Genomic DNA, 22,328 nt, shown 5'->3' on the forward strand with positions numbered 1-22,328 from the left:
GTGATGAATGGAAGAGAGCGGTTAGAGGATGAGGGACAACAACATGGAGACAGTGATGCAGGAGGATAAAAACGGAGATAAGAAGCATGCACTCAGTGGCGGTGCGTCCATTAGGGGCGTTGGGGCGTTTCCCCACTAGCCAAGGACGACCGCACGCTGCAGGAAGTAAATACTATACTAGGCTTCAAAAGTAAATGATCCGCTTCACTAAGCGCACTTGCAGTTTTCGGCAGAGAGAGCCAGCGGGACAAGCCTGACAGAATCGGAATCGCGGAAGGCATTGGGGGCGGGGCTTCGGCAATGAGTGACAGCGCAGCCATAGGTAGGGCAGCAGGCGTGTGTGTGCGCATTTTGGGCTAGTCATTTTTATGACTGGCCCACGCATGCTCACACCCAGTAGTACTTCCCTCCTCCTCCTCCCCTACCGCACGTAAACAGGCAAGGACCCGGCTCCCCCGGGTCTCATAATGGGCAGTATTAGCCCTGCTCTTTAGCCAATCCTGGCGCAACGGCGCTGGTAATGCTGCGCCAGGATTGGCTGAGACACTGCGGAGACTTCAGCACTGGTTGCCGCGCGTGGGTGGTGGATGTTTGCTAAGTGCCGCACTGTAATGGCCAATCACATGTGGCTTATGTCAAGTCATGCAGTCGTGATTGGCCATTTCCCCATGCTGTATGCACGTCACCGCGCCTGCCGAGGAGCAAGAGAGTCATGAGGAGAGTGTGCACTACTCTGTCATGTACACTCGTGACTCCGTGCGTGCCTGCTGCAGTCTCCACACAGTCAGTCCAGACTGTCGAGTGTCACGTCACCTCATAAAAAATATGTTTTTTTTACAGTACAACAATCCAGTACAGAAGTGCGTCGGTGTACGTGGTGTGTCGTGTGTCTCTACTAGTCTTTGCATATGCGGTGTGATAATGATTGCATGACTGACCTATGTGTATGTATGTTGGTGAGTCTGGTAGTGACTGCTTGAACCCATGTGCGTGTGCGCCTATATGTGCGAGTGCGACTGTAACTGAACTCACATGCATGTATGTTGTGTTGTTTTTTGTGGCTGCCGCTGTGTGTGTGTGCGTGTGCGTGCTTGTTCATGAACAGTGGTGAAAGCTGCAGTCTCAGACTTAAAGAAAACTGGTTAAATTAATTTCTGCAACAGTCACTGATAACAATTTTTTTATTTCTGCTGCCGATCGCTGCGTCCGAACAACGGCCTTTACATTTTACACTCAAGCGGTGCGCAGCGCACTCCTGCTGCGCTTCACGCATCGCTCGGCTCATGATGCTTTTAAACTCCGATTATGGATCGGACAGATCAGGCCTGGTTTTATTAGGAACCCAAGATGACTGCTGAGACTTCGATAATATTGCAAGATTGACTGCTGAAAAACGGAAAACTCTGGCTAAACAGAAAATCAGTGCAGGCTGCTGGCACTAGAGTACTGCACTGATGGTAGTGTCCCGAGTTGGCAGGATGGATGCCACACTCTCAGCGTTGCTGCAGGCGGTAGATCCCCAGGGCCGCGCTGGCTGCTCCTGCTTCCCACAGGCTAGGCTGAGAGCAGCGGCTCTGGCTGAAGTTACTGTCTGGGCTGCGAGTTCCCATAAAGGTCCTCTTCCCTGGTCATCATCTGCATTCCAGGCCATCCGAAATCAGGCTTCTGCTGTTCCAGCACACGCACATTGCTTTCCCTGTTCCCCACTCACTGCATCTCCGACCTCCCCCACATGCACTTCACCTCATCTGCTCCCCTAAACTGCCCGACCACAAACGATCTGTCACATTGTCCTTTCCTGCTCCCGATCCCTACATTACAATGCCTGCTGCTCAATCGACAAACACCCCCACACACTTACCTGTTCTCCTGCAGAGCACTTTCAACCTGCCTGGAACACACAGCTAAGAATGCACAAATGGCCTTTGTTAGCTGCCAGAAATGGACATGCGGCCTCGCAGTGGACCCTGCAGAATGATCATCCATTGTGCAGTTTCCTCTTATGCTCGAAGAGAAAAGCCACCTCAACAATAACCTTGTGCTGTGCAGCCGGCGATCAGTCCTTGTCAGACACCAGGCCATTAAAGGTATTGCTGTAAACAGGTCTTGGGTTGCACATTTCGGCCACAATTCCTAGTAATTATTCAGAGCCTGACGCGCGTTGCAGATACAACATGAAACAAGTCCATTTCTCCTCAGTTCCTTGTAATTAGTGGCCACAATCCGTTACTAGTACTAGTCCACACTGTCACTGATCACGTTTAGGAGGCCAGGCAGGGTGAAAGAGTCTTTGAATCTTTCGAATCATAAGCTTCCTACGTGGGAGTGAACAATCAGCAGCCAAGCAAGAGGCAGCAAGCTTATATGTTCGAGAAACGATCGTTTTGTGCTTTGTTTTGTGGTCACCAGTGTCATTATTGGTAAGAAAAGGGGACCGGTTAAGAAAAAAACACACATCATTTCATGTTGATTTCTGAGTTTAACAGTGCTACTAAATTTATTTTCAAAAAGTAGCTTAATCTTTCCAGGATGTGATTGTATTAATTAATGTGCGATTAACCTTTGCTCTAATTATGCTGAAAGTCCTGAAATAGAAAGATTTCAGCATCAATCGTTTGTAAGGTTGAAACACAGAATTAGTTTCTACTGCGTTTCTCTTGCTCATACTCATACTCATACTCATATTCGTGGTTGAATGTCTCCTTTATCCCTGCTCATACCTGGTATAGGAGCAGACCCATCAGCCCCCTTCCCTTTGTGGATTTCCCAGTGTTAAGCATTTCTACTTTTATTAAATTAAGTGAATGAACATTTACAAAGTCAATGTTTTAAAGAGCGCATAAGAGAAGCTGAAAGATTGCTCATGAAGCAAAACTTTCCTTCTGCATCTGCATGCCTTATCAACACACCATTCATCATTTTTACTTTTGTTAATGTTGGACTATTTTGCTTCAGAATTTTGACTTGTGCTGCATCCAATTACAATCTTGCCTAAAGTATAGACAAAACAATATACAGTTAGTGTGGTGACTGAAATGATGGCTCAGTGAGCTGATGGTTGGACATCAGGAACATGGTTTTAACAGTCATAAAGTAACAGCTGTCCTGATATATTTCTGTAATACTTACAGTTAAATGTTTTTTGTATTCTACCTTATGATACGACCGTGGACGACAGGGTTACAGGCTTATTTTCTCTTGGGCCCTAATGATGGCCTAACTATAATTACTTTATTAACCTTCTTGCTTTATCAAACTTGCTTGAAAATACACCATTTGCCCACTCTTTTAAAAAAAATAATGCCCGGGGTGTGGGCAACTCGCCCTTATGACAATCGGGCACATTTGCTACACTCGCGCGGCACAGGAGACTCATCCTAAACATTTACGCCCCACTACTTTGAAATGTCACCAGCCGCCACTGCATGCACTGTAAGTGAAACAGAGGCCAAGGCAGCGAAAACTTGAAAAAAGGGCAAGAGCTATGGAGGAAGCAACAGGCAGGGGTAGTAGAAGGGGACAACAAATACTACCTCAATCACGTCCGGAGCAGTGGATGGGCACATATTAACGTGAATCAATCTGTGCTTGGTCCCTGCTCCACAGCAATAAGCAGAACTGACGTATGGCCTGCACTGGCCAATTAAACAGTATTTAAAGAAGTGACATAAAGCCAATAAATTGTACGCAATAGCCGGGCCCCAAGCCCTTTTTAGGCCTTGTCTAGCATTGCAGCGCGCATGCACTGCTCGCTCTGCGAGGCGTCTTGTAATCGATAAGATGTCTGAAGGGGACTTTAAGCCCTGCCCCTGATTTTCATTGGCTGGCGTCATCATTTATGCTTAGCGCTGGCTCTTTATTGTAAATGAGGCTTCCTTGTTACCGCCCTGTCTCTTTCTGCGATGGCCCATCCGGACTCTATCTTTTACGTGCGGCATGACACGGTCTCCTTCAATTAGTTAAGCAAGCACTATTTGGGAAATGGACACCGAGGGGGACAATGGTGGCTGCAGCGCTATGCGCTCTCAGTTGTTTGTTTTTGATTAATTTTATGACTGCGGCGCCCGTTAGGGACACCGCGCTCACTTTATTTATATCTTAAAGCAAATGCTTGTTTATTTAGTATGCACTTGTATGCTTTTTTTACTTGTTTATGTATGTGTTAAAAAATGGCGGCTGCGTGCTTCGTTGCGCCTAGTGTTACCAACTGGTAACACTAGGCTCAACCTAAAAATATGTTGTTGTTTGAGTGGACCCGAGCGCCGCGCGGCTCTTTTCGATATATCTTTTGCTCAGTACTCCACACTATGGCAGCCAGTGCCTCTTAATTTGTCCTTTATGAACCGGTGTGCAGGCATTCCCCCAGTTGGGCCGCCTCACTACCACAGGCGCCTGTGTCACGTCACCGGAAGAGGCTTCATCTAAAGAAAGTGGCTGAGGTAGACTGGCTTCCCGAGTGACGGGTGCTCCACTGACTAGTAATCGGACCGTGGCCACATGTCCCTCACCCCGACCGCCAAATGTAAAGTGGGAGAGGCGGGAAAGTCATTTGTCAAACGTGTGAGTAATTCAACTGGAAACATGCTTCTGGGAGTGAGGATAAGCAGCGCAATGCATATTTTCTAATTCTGTGCGCATTAAACTTCGGGACATTGTATTTTTGGGAGTTCCTTGTTAGTTTCGATTGTGAGGAGCAGATACGCTTACAGTCACACTCTGGGAAAGAGGAGAAGCCATGATTAGCAAGGACCCACCGTGTATACTTAAGTAGTCCAGTTTCCCCTGTCGCATGCACTACTGAAGCATTCATTCCCTTGTTATATAGAAACAGGAGCCGGCTTTTCAGAAATGAAACCTTGCAGTCTACCTGTCGCGTGCCCCCCATCTGTGCCTCAGTGTATCCACGTGTAGGCAAGCGTAATATTGGGAGGCCCGATTTCCAGTTGTAAATGTTTTCTGATTGACACAAGAGTTGGTATTTTTGGGCTTCCGCTTAATTAGGAGCAGATCCAGGTGCTCGCAGTTTCTTTTGAGACTAGTTATTGAGGCCAAAATGATTATTATTTTTGGTTCTTGACAGTTTTATATTGCAGTGTGTCATTGCCCTTTTGAGCTTTAGGTGGTCTGGGTGGTCGTTCTACAATGCAGACTGAAGTCTGATTTGTTTTCAGATAATGTTTTACTAGCATTGTAATTATGTTTATTTAGCGCTTACTACACTTGGCGAGGCGTTGAAGCACTTTACATAAAGCTTTTTTATTCTGGTCTGTTTCGGATTGGTGGTTATGTAATATTCTTTTAGTCTGAAAATATTTGGTTCTCGTGTGTAAGGCAAAAGGCTTACAAATGACTTGTGTGTCTTCTTGGTCAATTTTAGTGTCAATTGTATTTTTATTTAATTAAAATAATTTCTCTCGGTTTTGCACCTTCACCCATAGCCCTATACATCGATTTACAGAATATGCCATAAGCGCATCCGATATAAATCTTCAGGTAGTAATTCCCATGCAGGGCAGCGCCAACTAGCTGGCATGAAACGAGCATTTGCAAAGCAATACGTCTATTATTTACGCAAGTTGAAGCTCTTGGCATTGTAAATGACAATCAGCCAGGTTCATCAACGGAAAATCGGTTTGCAAAGGGCCAGATTCTGAGAATCTGGCCCTATTGTGAGCGCATTTTTTGCATTTGGGATTCATCACCCCAAATGCAAAAATTGCGAAATCGCTAAATTGCGAGGAATTGCATTTAAGGAATCTCGATTTGAGATTCCTTAAATGTAATTCATGAACCATTTTAGAATTGCGAAATCGCTATTTTGAGGGGCTATTTACCGCGAAGTCTGACTTTGTGGTAAATAGCAACAACTTAGAAAAATGCACTTTAGTGCATTTTTCTAAGTTGTATGTTACACACACACATGTCCTTTGGACATGTGTGTGCGCAACATCAGTCTACATTTACATTTCAGGGGTGCTACAGGGTGTCCTTTGGACACCCCTGGCACCCTTGAAATCGCATCCTTATTTGCGATTAACAAATTGCTAATCGCACTATAGGAATGAATGGGAAGTCATTCCTTATTTGCGATTAGCAATTTGCTAAGCGCAAATAAGGAAGCTGTAGAAATCGCAAATAATATTGCGATTTCTACATGAATCCCGTTCTGCGAGTCTTTACTAGCGATTCCTTAATAATCGCTATTAAGGACTCGCAAAAGAGGACAATGATGAATCTGGGGGAATGTAGGTTGATCAAATGAAAAACGGACACTTGTTACACCTTATGACCATTGGTAAAAGGGATCAATTAGAGTATCCTCAAAAACTCAATCTTTTTTGGTAGTGCGGTATATCTGTTTCATCCGCCCCACATTGACGTTGTGGCAGTTATCATTGGGTACTCTAAATTAGTGATTTTGCCAGCCTCAACCCGAGGCGCCTCTGTTCTGGGGTGCAGTGTCCAGAGAAGTGAATGAAAAAAGTGTAGAAAATAAACTATTGAAAAAAGGAAAAAATGTTAAAAAATGGAAAACCACCCGATGAATTTTAATGTAGGGTTGATTTCCACTGATGGGTTAAAAATATATGATACTGATTGAATAGCTTTATTTCGATATATTTGCATATCATAAAAGCATTACAATACAGAAATAGATAAAAATGCATAAAAACTAACAATGTACATTATATAAAATCTACAGAGTCAATAATAAAATCATAAGATAGAATATTTGCCCAGACATAAGAACAGGTTAGAGGCTGGTTCCACCAAAACATATTACTGGAGCAGGAGTATCCTTGCAGATCTTATCCGCCATGCCCAGCCCAGAAATTTTGCCAGGCAACAGGCGAACAAAGGACGAGCATCAGATCGTAGTATACCTAGAGCCTCCAGATGCGATCTAGTGCCGAGGCTCCTGCATAATGGTTTCAGCCATCTAGACCTGGGCACTACATATGCGGGACACTCGAACAACAGGTGGGCGGTAGACTCAACCTTTAATTCACAGAAAGGGCAGTATGGTATCGTTTGCAACGGAGGCTTCCAACTAGAAGTTAACTGCCCTAAAGGAAGGACTCCCACCCTAAATCTAAAATACAACGATCTGTCCCACGGATTAGGGATCGAGTCCAGATAGGGTTCTCTATAAGGCAGCTCCTTAATTGATAGAAACTCTACAGCTGATCTACAAAGATTGGAGTTGCTCGTTCTCACATTAGACGCCCATGACCAATACATTTTCTTGAGCATCTGTTTTGGTGGAGCTGTTCTATTAACCCAAGCATCTCCTAGACCTAATTCATAGAGAAGCCACTTGACTTCCCTAAACCAGCCGACCTTATGCCAGCCAGGTAAAGCAAGGAGTTCTCTTAGGGCATCAGCATAACTGCACAATTCTGGTACGTTCCATATCCGGGCCCATAGTAACAGGGGACGTAGCCTAACTTGCTCACTTATTGGGCGTGTACCTGCATCAAGCAAGAGAGGGAGTGTAGGGGTACTATGTGGCAACTTCATAAGATCTTTATGGAAGTTGTTTTCGAGGTAGGTTAAGGTGTTAACTCTCTGTACTCCCCACAGTTCCGCACCATACAATGCCGCGCACACCGCCCTTGCCCTGTAGATATCTAATAATGCCCCAATAGGTTTAAGGGATGAGGCACGTTGTTCTTTTAGCAGGGCCCCTGTAACCCTCTTATGGATCAAAAAGACTTTTTGATGATGGGCCTTCCAATTCATGGAGTCACAGAGTCTTATGCCCAAATAGTCGAACTCCTTGACCCTTTCAAGTGGGACTAAGTCTAGAACAGGGGGAATTACAATTTTCCTAGGGGGGTTTAGAACAAGGAATTTGGTTTTGCTTATATTAATAGCTAGGCCCTTGGTGTCACAAAAGTCCTTAAAGCTAGAAAGCAACTTTTGAATGCCTACAGGCGTTTTTGAGATTAGGAGGGTGTCATCTGCAAATAGGAGCGTGGGTATTTTTCTGCCCGCCAGGGAGGGTGCATCTGTTGGTTGTTGGAGAAGATGCTCCACCACTCCGTTTACATAGAGTGAAAACAGAGTGGGGGCTAGCACACAACCCTGGCGGACGCCCCTATCTACAGGAATGCGAGATGTTTTTTGCCCCTGGTCACCCCACCTAATCTGAGCAAAGTTGCGTTCATGGAACTTGATAAGCAGTCCCAGCAAGTATGGGGGGATGCCCAACCCTTCTAGGACATTCCACAGTTGGACTCGTGGGACCAGGTCAAAGGCAGTCCGTAAATCTATGAAAACTAGATACAGACTGCCCTTGCCCAATACAACCACTTTCCAATACAGCATTAGTAGGCGAAATGTCTGTTCGATGGTGCCTATTCCTGATCTAAATCCAGCCTGGAAATCTGATAATACCTGGTGTTCTTCAGCCCAATCGAGGATCCTACCTAGGACTACTTTGCCCGCTACCTTTTGGGTTGAGTCGAGCAGACTGATTGGACGGTAGTTGGCTGGGTCGTCCCGACAGCCTTTCTTAAAGATCGGGACGACCTCAGCACCCCTCCAGGAGTCAGGTAGGCAGCCTCCCAAAACAGCCTCATTCAGGAGTGAGGCAATTAATCTACTCCACACACATACATTTTCCTTCAACAGATCGCCTGGAATGCCATCCGGGCCAGCAGCTTTGTTGGTAACAAGGCACCTAATTGCCCTTCTACTTCCTAAACGCTAAAGGGGCAATCATTGATTGTGGTGGCAACCGGCAGTCTGAGTAGGAAATCCGTGTTAGATTGTAATACGTCTAGAGGGATAGAATATAGCTTAGAAAAATGGGCAGACCAAGCCTCCCCTGAGATGTTGCAAGTCAGTTGTACATCAATGGGCTTATCCCTGGCTCTCATCAGATCCCAAAACCCCTTGGAGTCTTTGTTAGAACTCGCCTCCATAAGATCACTCCAGAAGATGAAATCATGTGCTTCCTTAGCCAAGGCTATAGTTTTTTTATATGATTTCCTGGCAAGTCTAATTTTTCCTAGATCTTTAGATTTCACAGCAAGAATGAGTTCCGCTTTAGCAGCCCGACATTCTGAAGAATACCATTTGTCTCTTGCCTTGGAAGCACCTCTCGTTGCGGCCCTTACCCTATTTTGCGGAATAATAAACAACTCACTTAGGGCCGAAATGGTTTCTGTGAAGGTCGCTAAGACAGTATGATCGGTGTTTTCCAGAACATCTAGACTCGACCTCACAGCTGTCATTATAGTCTTTGCTTGTGCCATCCTACCCTCGTCCGCTGCTACTTTGGCCCATTTTAACCGCCTGCCACAGTTTGAAGGAACAAGTTCATGGGATGTTTTCCATGCAGAAGTGGCCTTAACCGGGTTCCTGTCGTGCCACGGCGGGGTGAGGGTTAGAGACAAGGGATTGTGATCGCTATCACAGGACAATATAACTTCCATATCTAGGTGGAACGGCCATAGATTGTGATTCAGCATAATGTAATCTATTCTGGAGGTATGTCCCACCCTATTATAAGTGTGCGCTCCCCTGAGATCTGATTTGGAGCGACCATTAGTTGCTCTCAGGGCGTGTTCCATACAAAGTGAATTAATGTCTATAGCACTCTGCGTCCATTTTTGAATCGGGTCTAAGGCGAGCGTGGGAATACCTCTCCTTGTGTCATCTTCCCAGATGTCCAGAATGTCCTCACTTGCCAGAGGCTCGAAGCAGCAATTAAAATCGCCTGCAAGGATTACATAAGAATCAATTTTACAGGATTCGAGTTCACTATTTAAACCTGTTGATGATAACGTTGAAGCCCCTCCCCTAGCCCCCTTAAGTAGAGGTTAAACACTTCTAACTTCCTGCCCCCTGGCACTGTATGGTTATTCTCTGGAGATCGGGGGATTGGGTGGATTTATGATTTACACTTAGACCCAATGCAATACTGACCCAAATAAGAAGGCCGCCAGATGGGCGACCTTTGCTACCCTGTTGAGTGGTGGGAATGAAGTAAGTTGTAAAGCCTACCCTGTGTCTAGGTTCTAGGCACCAGGTTTCCTGCAAGAGACAGATGCTAAAGGGATCCAAAAAGGAGTTCCACTCTGGGATGTCAAAATTGCGAGCAAGCCCTGCCACATTCCAACTTAGAATCTTTAACTGAGTTCTACCTGGGGTAACCTGTCTAGGCAAGCTAACCAATATAGCGGGATCAGGCTCTATTCCTGACGTCACTACAACAGCTATATTTTGTCTTTGGAGGGGCTCGTTCTGAGCTCGGGAAAAGGCCCTAATTACAATGGATCGCTTGCCATCCGGCGAGGCCATCCGATGGGGTGACACGGGAGTCACAGGGGGAACATCTAGATCCTGCACTGCTGCTTGGGTTCCGAAGTTATTTGAGGAGTTCAGAGCCCCCTCTATTAGCGGGGGATATATCATAGATTGTATAGGTATGATGGGGTTAGTATCCTCAGAATCGGTCGACAGGAATAAGGGATTTGAGACCCCCAAGGTTAAGAGAGCCTTTTCAGTTGCTGGAAAAACAGGTTGCCTTGGGAGTCAATCAACATCCTCAAGGCAGCCAAACCTGTTCATGGTTGGAAGCCCAAGCCAGCGTCTCGATAAATCTTGATCTTTTTCTTTATTTGAGTACCCCCTCCATGACCGATGGCGTACCAGAGACCAGTCGCCGTCCTGAGTATACGTAGTGCGTGGGGGATAGAAAAAGGACAGTGGCCTAGGAACAATGGGTAAGCCTTCGCCATCCAAGGGCCATGAGCAAATATGGTGTGCCGTGTATGGATCCTCAAATGTTACCACTGTACAGTCCCCAGGACTAGATTTCCTTGAGGAACCCACCCATGGAACTCGACGGACCATTAAGACTCTGCTTCTCCGACCATTTGGAATCGGTCTGTTCACGTTGAGCCAGTGCATGGTCTTATTCTTCAGAGACCAGTGGTTCTCATGTTGGTCATTTTCAATCTGGGGAACACCCGTCAACACAACCACGTACTCATTGGCCTCCGGTGGAAGATCAATATAACCCCCTCGAAAGTTATTCTTAATACGTGGGCCCTGGGTCAATTGGTGAACAGCTTTGCTGGAAATTGGTCTTGAGGGAGAGCCAGCATTGGGGTGTACAAGAGTTTGGGAGGTGGGGAGCTTCAATTGTCTAGTTGGTAGATCAACGTTTTTTTGATCCACACCTAAGGTTCGCGGTTTGGGAACTGGCCGTGCTATGGCAGGTGTAGGGGGTTGAAATTGTGTGGCTTGTGGGGCTGGGTCTTTCTCTAGAAGACCTTGGTTTTCTAGTCCTCGCAAGCCAAGAGTAGCCAGGGCTATAATGCTCTTTTCCATCTCTAGCAAGTTATTTTCAATGCGTGATAGTCTCAGGTCTAAGGGAGAAAGAAGCTTCTTTAAAGTTTCCCAAACTAAGCCTATAAATTCCCCATCCCTCCCTTCGTGTCCCTCAAAGTGTAAGCCATCACCCTCAGCAATTGTGTGAACAGATGCAGAGGCTATTCCCTCTTCAACTACATCTGTGTGTGCCTGGGACGAAGAGGCACACCCTCCTATAGCATTAGTCACAGGTACACTTCCCACATTAAACTGGTATGCCACAGCAATTTTAGCTTTCTTACGAGCGTAAGCAAACCTAGAATCGCGTTTCCTTTTGGGTAGTTTACCTTTGGTGTTATTACATACAGGTATTTCAGGAGTTACCAGAGAAGGGGATTTAATAGCTAGCTGGCCGGGAGTAGCCACAGATAGATTCTGATTATCAGACTGGATCGCGGGACACAAGGATAGAGGTGAAGTGAGTGGGATCGGACTATGATGGACGTCAGCCTGCGTAATTACGCAGCGCGGGATGGCCGGACGCTCCGGAGTTACAACAGCTGCTATGTGTCCCAGGGAGGATTTTTTTGACTTGGCAAAGTCCTGGGACAATCTTCTAGCAGCGGCCAAGTCCAAAGAGACACGAGTCTGCAGTTTAGAAATTTCTTTATCAATGGCTAAGTTTGTGCGAGTAATGAAATCGTCCATGGGGCCATTTGTTTGCGGCCCACCCTTAGTAGCCCTACTACGTGTTGCCCGGGTACACCTAACTAACAAAGTAGGGAACCCACCTAAGCAGGAATAGAGGAACAGTATTAATATCCAGGTGGCCGAGTAAAGGGCAAAAGGTGTTGGGCCAGTCCAGTCCTCTCCGTACTCGAACGGCCTCAAACGGCCCGCTCTTTGCCCGGTCTTCGCCCCGGTCGCTCCCGCGCGCTACCGTGCAGCGGATGCTCCGCCCTCTTAAATAGGGTTAGGACAGAACAGGGCAGGGGGCGTGGCCGGCAGGGAGAGCGTCCACAGGTGGAACACGCAGGGACTCCTGGGCAATGGAGTCCCTGCTAGACTGCTCGCAGCCCTGCCGGTATGCTAGGGGTTCAAGAGTGACCAGTCCGCCTCCCAACGCCCCACGATGGCTGCAGACGCAGCGGGACCCGCGCAGCGGGTCCGGCAAGCTGTAGGGATCTCCAGCGACGACAGGCAGCAGGGATAGGGGTGCCTCCAACCAGGTCCGTAAAACAAAGTTTCCCGCTGGATGGCGGGAAAGGTGCAGCTTTATCCGATGTCAGGGGGCGTGGCCGGCAGGGAGAGCGTCCACAGGTGGAACACGCAGGGACTCCTGGGCAATGGAGTCCCTGCTAGACTGCTCGTAGCCCTGCCGGTATGCTAGGGGTTCAAGAGTGACCAGCCCGCCTCCCAACGCCCCACGATGGCTGCAGACGCAGCGGGACCCGCGCAGCGGGTCCGGCAAGCTGTAGGGACCTCCAGCGACGACAGGCAGCAGGGATAGGGGTGCCTCCAACCAGGTCCGTAAAACAAAGTTTCCCGCTGGATGGCGCGAAAGGTGCAGCTTTATCCGATGTCAGGGGGCGTGGCCGGCAGGGAGAGCGTCCACAGGTGGAACACGCAGGGACTCCTGGGCAATGGAGTCCCTGCTAGACTGCTCGCAGCCCTGCCGGTATGCTAGGGGTTCAAGAGTGACCAGTCCACCTCCCAACGCCCCACGATGGCTGCAGACGCAGCGGGACCCGCGCAGCGGGTCCGGCAAGCTGTAGGGATCTCCAGCGACGACAGGCAGCAGGGATAGGGGTGCCTCCAACCAGGTCCGTAAAACAAAGTTTTATATATGATACTACTCATTAGACCAAGTTACTGGATCTAGCAGTATTGTGATTAAATCGTCAACATGTTTCAGCTCACTGGGCCCTAAGGGTCTATGGAGCTTTCGTCAGGACTAACAAACATAGATTTTATACTTACACAATTTGTGTAGTATTATTTTGATATGGTCGTTTTCTAATATGCGTTTCTGAAAACAACTCCTCCAAAATCTGCAATGAAATGAGGAAATACACAAACATATACACACTTTTTTAAATGCATTCAGTTCGGGCTGATGTATAGTGAATAAACATTGTTATCACCAGGGAAACGTGACTCATGGAGGTATTTCATACGTGGGTTAAGAAGGAGATACTAATGTGGGGCCCCCAAATTATATCGTCTCAGTTGTGGTACAAAGTGAATTAGATCAAGTACTAACTGACCAAGCATGGTGGTACTAAAAACCATATGTATTTTGTAGGCATTCACATATGGGGTACTTAAATTTGCATGCCGAGTGGATTACCCTTGAAGATATAGTGACCGAGTTACATTTACCAATGCTATGTAACGTTATTCTGCTAACTGAGCTAAATGGCATTGCAACAGGCGGGACTTCAGCAGTATTAGTCGAGTCTGTTATGGAAGAGATAGGGATTTCAGCCATAATAGCCATGGTTTGCCCCTCTGCTCGTTTATAGCATGTGAGCTGTACAGGTTTGAAGTCGGAAGGCACATCAAAAAATGATCACGAGACAGAGAAAAAAAAAAAAAAAAAAACATAAACGTTAAAAACAAGAAGGAATTAGTTTGGTCCCACCTGCTTCAGAAGAGCCCTATGATTCATCGGCGTCCCGCTATTTTGACCCCATAGCTGTTTGGATAATGAGTTCTGCATTAGTTTTTGTCAGGCTTGTGCATCTTACCGCTGTTGTTTGTTCCGATGTTTCCGCCGCCATTACCCGCGTGTAGGAAAGCTTCCTGCCTTGTGCTGACTCTGCCCCCGGGTGTGTCTTTCTCAGTCAGATACACAGATTTAAAGGGGCGCGGCTGGTCGTAGGGAGGCGGTGTTTTTTGTTTTCGATCTGATAACTTTGTGTGTCAAAAAGGAGACAGATTGTAAAGGACATTTTAACAAAACCGAAATCTTTATCAGTATTGATTTAGAAAGAAATGGTCAGATACTGGGAGGTGGAAAGGAGCCTGTTACAGTGACATTCCGGAATGCTCAGTTCTGGCTATGTTATTATTTAGTAAACTGGTGCCATGGGATAGAATCGTTCAATCAGAGTTCAAATGTTTTGAGGCGGTCTACCCACCTCTGTTCCTTTTCAAACAGTATTCGTTCACAGTTATGCTATTTATCAGTGAGCATTTCAATTACAGTCCAACGGAGCTCATCACAAGAGTGGCCTGAATCGACAAAGTGGGTACACAATTTAGTAGTGTTCTTTTTAAGTTTGATATTGCTTTTGTGTTCACCAATTCTTACTTTTATTTTCCGGCAAGTCATCCCAATATATTTCTTTTCGCAGGGGCAGCTTATCATGTAGATAACATGCGAGGAATTACAATTGGTATGCTGGCGCTGTGTCCAAACTAGGGTCTCAGACAGTTGCAATGTTTTGGACCCTGTTGTTGTTTTACAGGCTACACAGGAACCACACGGGTAGTGCCCCGTTACAGGTGTCATCATCGCATCCCTCGTAGCGACCTGTTGCTGTTTCTTTAATGGTCGAGTATGTACTAAGACATATTTTAGGTTTTTTGTTCTGCGGTTGGCGAATCTGGGTTTCGGCCAGTTAAAAACTCCAGTGTTCAAAATATGCCAATTTTTATTTATCATTTTGTTGATATCATATGTAGAGGGGCAAAATGTTGTAACACAAGTAGTCCGATCTTGTATCTGTGCTTTTGGAAAGTTTTGTAAGAGGCATTCCCTTGGTTGATTGTTCGCTCTTTTTTTGCAGTACCTAATTGTTTTCTCCGTATAGTCCCTTTTCTTCAGTTTATTGCTCAATTCTTTTGCTTGTGAATGATAGTCTTCATTCTTACTGCAGTTTCTCTTGAGCCGTAAGAACTGACTAAAGAGAAGATTGTCTCTAAGTGGCTTCGGATGGTAGCTTTTGTATGATAGAAGACTGTTCTTAGCCGTAGGTTTGGTATACGTTTTTGTCTGCAGGACATTATCTTCCACAAAAATTGTGAGATCCAGAAAATCCTGGCTCAAATTCACACACACTGCCAGTAACAACAGCCTGGATTTTCTGGATCTAATTCACTTTGTACCACAACTGAGACTATATCATTTGGGGCCCCCCATTAGTATCTCCTTCTTAACCCACGTATGAAATACCTCCATGAGTCACGTTTCCCTGGTGATAACAATGTTTATTCACTATACATCAGCCCGAACTGAATGCATTTAAAAAAGTGTGTATATGTTTGTGTATTTCCTCATTTCATTGCAGATTTTGGAGGAGTTGTTTTCAGAAATGCATATTAGAAAACGACCATATCAAAATAATACTACACAAATTGTGTAAGTATAAAATCTATGTTTGCTAGTCCTGATGAAAGCTCCATAGACCCTTAGGGCCCAGTGAGCTGAAACATGTCGACGATTTATTCACAATACTGCTAGATCCAGTAACTTGGTCTAATGAGTAGTATCATATATTTTTAACCCATCAGTGGAAATCAACCCTACATTAAAATTCATCGGGTGGTTTTCCATTTGTTAACATTTTTTCCTTTTTTCAATAGTTTATTTTCTACACTTTTTTCATTCACTTCTCTGGACACTGCACCCCAGACCAGAGGCGCCTCGGGTTGAGGCTGGCAAAATCACTAATTTAGAGTACCCAATGATAACTGCCACAACGTCAATGTGGGGCGGATGAAACAGATATACCGCACTACCAAAAAACATTGAGTTTTTGAGGTTACTCTAATTGATCCCTTTACCAATGGTCATAAGGTGTAACAAGTGTCCGTTTTTCATTTGATCAACCTACAACTTATCTTGGGGAAAGAAACGGATGTTCCAATCCCTTATCCCTCCTTTTTGATTAACTAGAATCTGGGGGAATGTCTTTTATTTATGTTTTAAAAATCAAAACATAAATAAAAGGCATGGTCGTTTACAATGCCAATAGCTTAAACTTGCGTAAATGCGAGACCTATTGCATTCCAAATGTTTGTATTTGTACATGCATGTTTACGCGATAGTCCTTGCCCCTATCATATGTGTCCCGCATAGCAAATAAAGGCCTTACATTTTGGTCTCACTATGTCGCTGTAGTATTTCCATTGTTATACTTTCATACCATGCACCTCGGTATTTTGTAGCGTTTTCTGCATTCTCAGTTTTTACTGAGGCATATTTGCATTATAAATGTTAAGCATTTTATTCATTTTTGGAACATTGTGCTTTTCAATGGAAAGTCGCAGAAGTGACATCTTGTTGGTTTTCCTTATTTGATGCAGTGTATGAGTAAGTACATCAAATCTTTAAATGACCAAAACGCATTCTTTCGGATCTCAAACCCACTCAGACCCTATTCATTATTTGCCGGTGTCCGGGACTTTCTGGGCAGATGCGAGTTTCTGTCTTCAGTATATAGCGCCTCTCCCGAAATTTGGTTTCCGGAGCTTGTTAGGATGGTTGTCTCTCGCCTGTTTTCCTGCATGTCTACAGCGTGTGTGCACTCAGATTCACTCGGTTGGAATTTCGGCGCACCTTGCTGGTAACCACTACCACCAGACGGAGAAGTGAGCTTGAATCACTGAGCCACTCCAAGTGCACATATCACCCACAGCACCTGCACAGGCCTTTAAGCGTCTCCAAAATGTAACTAGTTCCTCCTTTCCTCAAATTGGGCTTGGTAGTTCTAACAAAAAGGCAATTCAGAAGGCACACTAGTCTGGAAGGTAGACCAGGCCAGGCAAGAAAACATTGTTTTCTGGCCATAACGGCTTTTTCCCCGTTATTTTTTAATTTATTTTTTATTACTAATTGCTGCTATGAACATGTTGTTAAGTGCTCGTAAGAGAGTCTCCACGCCAGGAGACCGGAGTCCACTTCTGCTTCTGTTGGGGGCAGCCATGCCATGACGTCTCTTCCGCTTCACAAGAAGGAAGTGGTTGCTCTCTGTCCGAATCCACAGCTACCATCCGGACAAGATTTTGAGCTGTCACGAGCAGTTGCACAACTTTGGCACGCGCGCATTGAGACTTTTCCCCTTAATAAATGGGTACCACGGAGTGACGTTACGGCCAGCCCTACCCACTTTGCAACAGGGGAAGCAGGTACCAGGTTCAAGTCTCCCCGCCCACTAACCATCCTGTGTTTTTGGGCAAATCATTTAATCTCGCCATGCCAAGATGCAACTTGTGTCATGTAGAACTCTCCAGTACTTTTTGGGGCGCTATATAAAACCAACAAAGTTTGAAGCAATGAACTTGAGGTAAAACGGTGTCTGTGACCACACTGCAGCTGTTATCCATTGAGCGACCATCTTCCTGTTTTAACTCAGTGTCTCTCCCCAGCAGCCTGAAGTTAAGCTGCTTCCTTGTTGACAAAATACTTTAATTCGTCTCGCGTTCTGGGGCAGAGTGACGTGGCTGAGTTTATCTTCTAGGTAAACATTTTTAGGGCTGGTACAGAAACGTCTTGGGCTTTCTCGCCAGCCTCATGTTTTACACAAACATTCGTAATATAAATGGGTATATTTATACAGGAACTGTCTAAGACTGCGAGTGAGGGCATATTGCCTCATTAAATGTACACAACTGCCTGAAGAAAAGTGCACTCAAGTGCCAGGGTTGCTGAGCCACGCCTCTTTGTTTTGTCGTTTCATATTTATAGATATATATTGCCTATTTTACATTTTGAATGTATGTATAAATAAAAATAAGCAAGTTTTTCCTAGGCGTGTGCTATTGACTTTGCCAATGCTTGTTTTGTAGGCAGAGCGTATGTAAAATGTAGGTTCCACTCTTCTAGGTCCATAGGGATCCAGTGCAAACACCTTAGTGTACACATTTAAAGGTGCCGAAAGACCACTCGGTTTCATTTATCTGGTCGGTTTGTACTGCGCCTGGTTGGGATTTAATCCCCTAGTTCCACATGGATAAGGACTACAGGTTGGGCAGTTATTCAGATTTTGGAATTCACCACTTGAAATGGGGAACCTGGCGTTTTGTTTCTGTAGAGCTTTTGAAAGGATTGCTCATCGGGAGTACGAGTAGGTTGCCTTAGAAAAAAAAGTTGGCCTTCATATAGTTTTGTAATATATTACCCCGGAGACTGACCTTTGAAGGATGGAGATATAATATGCCAGCCCCAGATGTGCAGTGGCCAGTGCTTTTGTGGCAACCTTGTCTTTTTCCCCCTGGGATTCGCTTCCCCTTTTAAAATGGTTCAATGTTAACCAAGCAAAGCCTTAGTTCACACCTAACCGACTCCTGTTTTGTTACTTGCCATCAGACTCTATAGGATTCTACAGGGTGTGTGCACCTCAGTAAAAATGAAAGGGCACAATTCCTCCCTGTCTCGTTCTACCCCGTCTGCCCTCTTCTACTAAACTCCCTCTGCCTTTCTCTCACCTTCCACTCCTCTTTCCCTTTAATTCTTCTTCTCTCCTTCTTTCTCTCAAACGCTCATCCCTCTTTCTATCGCCCTCCTTTTCTTGCGAAGGCTCTTTTTCTCTTTCACCCTCTAGTTCTCTTGATTAGCCCGGTTCCTTGTCTTCCCTCATTCTCCCCCATCCCTTTCTTCCTAACTTTACCATCTTTTGGTCAAAGATCAGAGGTCTGGTTAGCGGGCTGTCCCCGAGGGCTCGTCTTCTGTATCATTGTTCTCTATACACTATTTGGCCAGACAGGCTGATCGTCCATTGAAGAGGCCTACGTCACCAGCATGTAGTTGGACAGAACCAGTACGCTTACCTGTTGGATCTCTTGGGAGCAAACTGGTGGGCTGGCCTTGGGACAGTGGGATGTTTCAAGGGGACTCATCCATGAAACTCTAGCTCTTCCTATGAAGCCCCTTTTATTCTGAAAATCTACCTGGTTCCCTACAGGGTTAGCCACCCTTGACTGATGCTAGTCATGGCACTCCCCCCTACGTAAGGTAAATGGTAGAGCTCTCTGTGGAGATCTGCTGTGCAATGTCAACCCCTTCTACTGGGATCGAGGGTGAAAGAAAACCTGCGCATATCTCTCAGGACCACGTGTTGCCTGCGAGGCCTGAGCGAGTGCAGGGCCACAGTCTTGATCCTTTTTGAATTTGTTTCTTTTGAACGCTGCAGAGAGGTCCAAGTATATCACTGGTACTCTTGCTTGCTCTTCTCAGAGTAATTTTAGGATTTTCACCTTGATTATCTCTGTACTGTAGGACTCTGCACAGGATTGATTGGGTCGTAGTACATTTTGTAGTTGGCGGTGTTTGGAGAGTTTGTCAGTGCTGTATTTTTGCATTCTCTTTTGCACACATAAGCTAGGATCAAGATGGATCAGTGGTCTTCTAAGTCCACAGAGGGGCCTTTTAAGTAAGGAGGAGCTGGTGTATGTGACTGGAACTGTCCTGAGTAATGGCAGTGCTTAATAGCCGTCATGTGATGCTTTAGGTAACATTTTAGGACATGACCCTGGGAAGAGTCATTGCTTTCGTATTGCAGTAAGTAGACGGGATAGTCCTGATTACAAATGTATCAGCGTCCCTGAGTTGAACATGGGTGCACAAGTACTTGCCTTTGCTAGGGCAAAATCTAGGTTCTGGTTGACAGAATCAATTTCAATGGGATTTTATCCACCTAGATGGGGTTTCCTCATTGCAGATTTCTGACAGCTTGGCGGAATTTGCGCTTGAACAGATCGGTGGCTTGGGGTTGGTTTCTTTGTGTGTTCCATGGTGGGTCTAGCAGCTCGGGATAGTGCACATCCACTTAGTCACTGGTTTGTACTTAATCGTCTAACCTTCAGAGGTAATTTCCCTTTCTAAAATGTTAATAGATTTACTCTTGTGAAGCGCAGGAGTAAATCTTTATTTTCACGATTCGATAAGGGCGAGAACACCTAAAAATGAATGTTCTTGAAGGGAAGAGGTACTTCTATGGCACAGTCACGAGAAAGAATTAGCAAAAAGCACTTTTGTGCTTCCTACTTGAATAGCAAAACGTACTCCTGCACTTTTATGTGAGAATAAATGGGTACACTTGCAAGTAACCTTGGTAGTCTGTTGGTGCGTATTCATGACCAGAAGCGAATAGTATGCAATATTTGGCTTCTACTGTACCTAATTTGAACAATCTATGGTGTAGTTTCTACTGAAACTCCTCCCCCACCCCCATATACTGAAACGACCCCCCCCCCCCACACAGAGGGGGATTTCAGTGTCTCAAGGTTTTTGGTCTTTGATTCCTACCCGTGGGTATGCTGACATTATCTCACATGGCTATGGCTTGGAGTTTGCTTCTTTGCTCTGTATTGGTGGCCTGAGTCTGTCTTCTCTTTCAACAGTGTTGGGCCAAAATGATCCACTGAATCCTCCATTGGCCTTTGGGTAGGGCAGACATCCACTCTACATTTCTCTCCACTCCAACATCTCCGCCCCACTATTGGTCAGGCTTAATTGACGGAAGAGGCCTGGAGACACATTCGCTCAAAGAGTATCTGAAGAATATCTTCAACATCACAACTGTCCTAGGTCACCAGCCCCAAGGTGCGTGCATTCGTCTTTAAATGACATATTTCTATTGGAATAAGTTTGGATAGCCTCGTAACCTGTCTTTTATGGTAGTGTTTAGCAGCATTCGTCTTTTCCATTGTCCAATGGTCGTACTAATAAAGATGTGAATTGGAAAGTCGTTCATACAGTGGATTTTTGCAAAGGTAGTCCGATATAGTGGTGGTAAAGATATGGTTGAACAAGACTAAGTGCAGACTGCACCTCATGAAAGGCCACTCACAAACAGGAACCTGGGTCACCAAGGGAACGAGTGCCAGAATCCGGCTTCCGTATTTGCGCAGCGGGAAGGGAGCCAGGCTACACATGTAATTTGGCGCGCAGGATAAACTGTGTAAGATGCATAAAATAAACCTATGACTAAGCGCCACTTCTTTATTTGTAGGGCCAGCATTAGGTACCCTTGTTGATGGATTGCGACATTTAGGATATTCACAAATGAGTTTCACAAGGAAGTAAGGCTCCTTGCTTGTGTAACACATTTTATTTGGGTTTTACATATACATGTTGGTACAATAGTTGGTTGTGAGAGAAGTAACTTCTCGTGATGTAGGCCTTCCATATCCAAAAAGAGGGTGTGTTTTTATTTATTTATTTATTTATTTATGTTTCTTTTTGTTGTTGTAATGTAGCCTTGCATTTAACCTCTTAGCTCAGTGCTGCCCAGCACAGCTACTCATTAGAAGCAGGTCGATATGTGGCTGGAAAACAGTACAACATTTGGAAAACAGCACGCCGAAAATGAGCTTGTATAGGGGCTACAAGTCGGCGGTAAAAACGAGGTGGCCGTACCGAACCCGGGATTACCAGAAATTTGGTGTCGCTAACATCGCAATACCCGGAAATTATGATACACATACCATCTGGAAGCCTTAGGCCATTCACAGCATGTTGTTGCCGGTTTTCAGACTCTTTTAGTTCACACATTCCACTTACCTGCCTTAAGCATTAACAGGTTCTGAGTCATTTTCTGTCTTGGGAGATTGGCTCGTGACCAGAAAACATCTCGCAAAGTGTATGCAATGTCTCTTTGCCTGAAAAAGTCACCCCAGAAGGCGGCAAAACACTTTTTGTGCTAAAACTGTAATTTCGCACAATTTTGTGGGGGGAAACAGTTCACGCACGCCTAGCTCAACTTAATGGCCTTTGTGTTTTTTTCCCAGGATTGGAACATAATGCTTGGCTATTTTATGACCTTTATCTCTCAACTAAAATAAGCTGTTCTGCTGGTTAAACAGTTTGCGTGCCAGTTCCTTCAAACCGTGATTCCTTTTAATTAAGATTTAAGCAAAGACCGGTCACGATAGATCAAAATTCCTCCTTCCATATTTTAACTGGCCAGGAATGCGAAGATGGTATGGGGCTTCCTCATCAAGACTAAACGTTGAAACAAAAACTACTTTGTCTCTAGCACTGAAAGAGTGTT

At 45.4% G+C, this 22,328-nt stretch overlaps 1 protein-coding gene across 2 annotated transcripts in view; it reads left to right on the plus strand.

Moving 5' to 3' along the window:
- LITAF (lipopolysaccharide induced TNF factor) overlaps window positions 1–22,328 on the plus strand; it is a 186,806-nt gene that overhangs the window by 30,882 nt on the left and 133,596 nt on the right. The window contains exon 1 of one of the 2 annotated variants that reach the window (XM_078663151.1): window positions 20,677–20,878. The exons of the other annotated variant lie outside the window; for it this stretch is intronic. The gene's annotated coding sequence lies outside the window, so the exon portion shown is untranslated. Of the gene's footprint in view, window positions 1–20,676; window positions 20,879–22,328 lie in introns of those variants that run through there. 2 annotated transcript variants of the gene reach the window in all.

This window comes from Lissotriton helveticus, chromosome 10 (genome assembly GCF_964261635.1).
Source record: "Lissotriton helveticus chromosome 10, aLisHel1.1, whole genome shotgun sequence".
Classification (NCBI taxonomy): Eukaryota; Metazoa; Chordata; class Amphibia; order Caudata; family Salamandridae; genus Lissotriton; species Lissotriton helveticus.